The 3,937-nt window shown below is 56.4% G+C and overlaps 1 long non-coding RNA gene across 2 annotated transcripts; it reads right to left on the bottom strand.

Moving 5' to 3' along the window:
* Positions 1-2,838: 2,838 nt before the first annotated feature.
* Positions 2,839-3,603, bottom strand: LOC136305530 (uncharacterized). Of its 2 annotated transcripts, none has more exons than XR_010725368.1 (3): positions 3,519-3,603; positions 3,257-3,379; positions 2,839-3,152 (listed from the first exon to the last, which is right to left on the bottom strand). It is a non-coding gene; the product is annotated as an uncharacterized lncRNA (long non-coding RNA). The 2 variants fall into 2 exon arrangements; XR_010725367.1 differs by having other exon boundaries at positions 3,515-3,601.
* Positions 3,604-3,937: the final 334 nt, after the last annotated feature.

Genomic DNA, 3,937 nt, shown 5'->3' with positions numbered 1-3,937 from the left:
GACCGGTAACACCCCGCGGGGCCGCCGGCAGCGGCTCGGGAGCGCCGGGCGCGGGCCCCGGCTGCGGCAGTGGCGGCCGTGAGGGCTGTGCTGACAATGGAGGAGGGCGGGAGCTGCCGCAGCGCGGTTGAAGCGGAGCGGAGAACGGCCGGTCCCGGGAGAAGCCCCGAGGACGGCGGTGGCAGCCGCGGGGGGCGGCCCCGAGCGGAGCCGGGCCGGGAGCGGGCGGCCGGGGCTGCGTGGGGCGAAGGCGGTCCCGACGCGGGCACGGAGCCGGGGAGGAGCAGCGGGGCCGGCTGGGGCCGCCCGGCGGAGCCTTTCCTGGGAAGCAAAACCTGCGGTTTCTCCCACCTCGGCCCCGTGGCGAGGGGCAGCGCAGCAGAAGGGAGCAGCACCTGAGCGGGTGGGGCAGTGCTGGGGCGCAGGGAAGATGCGGCTGGGGCAGAGCTTGCAGGCTTCTTACATTTAAATGAACGTGGAAAGCTGAGAGAGAGGTAGTATAAAAGCTCTGTGGGTGCTCGGACAGGTGAGACGTGACTCAGGGGAGGGAGTCGCTTTCCTGAGCTCCTGAAGTTCCATTTGTCTCTCTCAGGAGCAGATGTGAGAAGTTTCCTGTTTGGAATTGGGCTCCAAAAGGAAGGAACCTGAAGCTGCTTCTTTTGATAAATCCATAAGCATGGGAGGCTGTATGAAGCACACTGTTTTAAGTAGCCAGTAACTTCCATGGATATTTTAACTTTTAAAAATGGTGACTTTTAATTCCTCTGCACACTGATGATTTGGCTGTCCCACACAGGTTTCACTGAGGCTGTGAATTGCAATCCCGACCATCTTCCGGTTTCTGGTGCTTAGGGCTGTGGCATTTGGTGTGCAGAAAACATCCCAGGCTGTCCACCTAGGAACTGTATGGGCATTTCCACAGGTCCTCAGAGTGGGAAAAGGCCAAGAGGGTCGTAGTGGGACCTCTCTTTCTCCCAGGCCTGGGCATCCTCAAGACACCTCTAGATTGGTTTTTAAGTGTTTGTTGTTTTTTGTTTTCCAGCCCAGGACTAAGCTGGAGAAAAGGTGGAGAGTAGCAAGTGGGACTGCCATGTTAAGATCCATCCTTGGATTCCAGGTTCTCCCAATGGGTTTGTCCAAAGAAAGGAGGTGTTTGCGGTACCTGTTTGTTCACCTGTTGAGCTTGGAAGAGATGCGGAGCATGAAATTCCAGGGAAGCTGCACTTGTGTAGTGGCTGGAGTGAGAAGCATCTTGCCTGTCTTTCCCCACTGGTGTGCTGTGGTCATTTCCTCTCTGGGTCCTTGTTTCCCTCTTTGTCTCTGTATCCCTCTGTCCTTGCCATGTGTTTGGCACTCTCTCTTTTTCTCCATCTTTCTCCACGCCTCGTGTTCATGCTTATTCTCTGTGGCTTTGTGGTGCTCCCCGTGCCACTGTTTCCCATGGGATCCTTGTGTCCTGTTTGCTGTCCCTGTTCTTTTTTAATCCCTCTCCGTCGTGCTGCCCATCAGTGTACAGAGGCTGACTGGAGGGAGGTTCTTGTGCTGCAGGTTCCGTTCAGGAGGCTGGTGTGATTCAGCAAGCCCACAGTTTGAATTGCCCCCTCCATGTGGTCCAGCCAGCTGTGCCCAGTGCCCATCCTGGAGTGCCTTTTCTGTCAGCTCACGCGCCATCGTGCTGGAGACTGTCAGGCAGGTGCTGGGGTGGACGAGGGGAGGGCAGGGGGCTGAGGTGCTGTTGTTGGGCAGGGCTTGCTCTTTCACCCACACCGAGTGGTGGCCAGGCTCAGCTGAGCACAGCAACTGGTGTTGGAGAGATGATGCCTGTCTCGTCTGTCTGAGCTGCCCCAAAGGCCGAGGACAGGGCTGAGGCTCTGGTGGTTTGGCTGTACGAGGCCCATGGCAGCACAGTCACCGCCCGGCTCCAGGCCTCCCTCCCCGTTACGGAGGCGATGCTGTGAGTCCCTGCAGAAGGGCTGGGGCATGTGGCGATGGAGATCAGTCCCTTCAGCCCTGTGCTTTGTCCCCCAGCTGTGACCTCCTGTAGCATCTGGCTGTGTGGGGCCACCTGCTGCTGGAGCCACAGGGCCTGAGGCTTTCCTTTGCAGCCTTCGTGTGCTCTCTGACCTCCTGGTCCTCCTGCAGCCACCCAGGCCAACACTGTGAGCTCAAATCACAGACTGAGCTGTTCCCCATCCCGAGCGTTGTGCAAGGCAGCAGTTCCAGGGAACAGCAGTGTCCCCATGTCCTGCACCCAAGTGTTGCAGAGACGCGCTTGAACAGCCCTGCTCCTCAGGGAAGGAGGACAGCTGCCCACTGCCCAGCCAGGGTAGGTGGTCTTGAGCGAGTTCTGAGTTCTTTAAGTGTGGACAAAGGTGCAGAAAGGCTGGTGTGCACAAGTTCTGCTCCAGCCATAGAGGTGTGGGGAGCAGCAGCTTCCACAGTGACTCCTGTGTTGCAGCCTTCATCTTGCCTAGCAGTGAGTGTAGAAACACACTCTACTCCCTTCCTTCTCCCTCTGCCTGTCCCTTGCACCACCCTTGCAGAAGAGGAAACACAAAAAAATCAAGAGGATTATGTAAAAACAAGCTGGAGCCTGTTTTTTTAACTTGTTTCCAGGTAACTGCACTGACCTTCCTCCTCCCAGGGGCTTTGTTGTAGTTGCTCTTTTAGTGTCTGCCTCTGAGCAGTATCTCACTCCTGGGACTGGGGAGGCTGAGCTTACCTTTATTTTTTGGGGATGAGGTGGAGGGGAAGTCTGCTTCAGCCCCTGTGGGGAAGAGACTGGGCACAGGGATTTATCCTTCCCATGAAAAGGCACGCACGGTGATTTCTACGCAAAATACTTTATTAGTCAACTAAAAGCAGTGGATCCGCAGCCGGAAAGGGAAGAGGGAGAGGAAAGAGTCAGAGTCCAGCACAGCATGTGGTTTTCACCCTTTTCCCCTGAAATGCCTGTGGCCGGCCATAAAAAGCCCCACCACCAGGCTCAGCTTCTCCCTCCCACACTGGCAGGGTGCAACAGTAGCAAAGAAGCGTGAGCACAGGTACAGGGCAGCTCCGTCTGTGGCCAGGCCCTGCCTGAGCTCCTCTTGGCCCCTTAAATGTCCCTCAGGAGGTGGCAGCAGGTGACACTCACATGGCAGGGGCTGCACCTGGAGAAGGAAGAGGGAAATGAGGAGTCAGAGGGCATATCTGGCTCTGCCCCATGGGCTGTGGGAGAGCTCCCCACAGCCCCCACAGGGACTGCCAGTCTCACCTTTGGCCCTGCGAGCAGATGTCCAGCAGCTTCTTCTGACACTTGGAGGCACCTCAGGCAAGGCTGGAGCAGCAGTCACTTTCCTCCTCCCACGAGCACGTCCCTTCCTTGGCCCTTCAGCTACTGGCGATTGAAGGAGACACAGGAAGACTGATTCAGTGATCAGAATTTGATTTCACTGAGGTTTTCCAAAAGCTTGTATACCATTTCAGGAAGGTTAATAGTTTCTACTACAATAATTAGGTTAAAAGATCATACAAACAGCTCATGCATTTTACAGCATCTTTTTCGTAGGGGGTTGATTGAATCTCTCCTCTTCCCATAAACAGGTTTAATCCCATCTTCTGTAATCTCAAAGTTCTGTTTGTTCCTGCCATGGCATCCTGGTTATCAAGCCAAGCCTGCAAATGAATGGTGAGCGGTCTGGGGCAGATGGAGGGAATGGCAGGGCTGTTTCAGAACTGCAGAGAGAGGACGGAGATGTGGGGGAGCTGCTGGTATTGCAGCATCCCTTCCAGCATCCCCTTCCCAGCGTGCCTCCCACAGCACCTTCCCCTGCAGAATCCTCCCTGCTGCCACCCCTCCGGGCGCCTCACCTGCCAGCAGCACCTGGAACTTGTTGGCCGAGAGCATTGCAGGGACAGCTGTCATTTTCTCACACTCTGTCCCGCACACTGAAGG

The sequence above is a fragment of the Chamaea fasciata genome, unplaced genomic scaffold, assembly GCF_029207755.1.
Source record: "Chamaea fasciata isolate MVZ Bird 193981 ecotype frontalis unplaced genomic scaffold, bChaFas1.0.hap1 SCAF_472, whole genome shotgun sequence".
NCBI classification, from domain to species: domain Eukaryota; kingdom Metazoa; phylum Chordata; class Aves; order Passeriformes; family Sylviidae; genus Chamaea; species Chamaea fasciata.
This window is presented reverse-complemented; position numbering and strand designations above follow the sequence as displayed.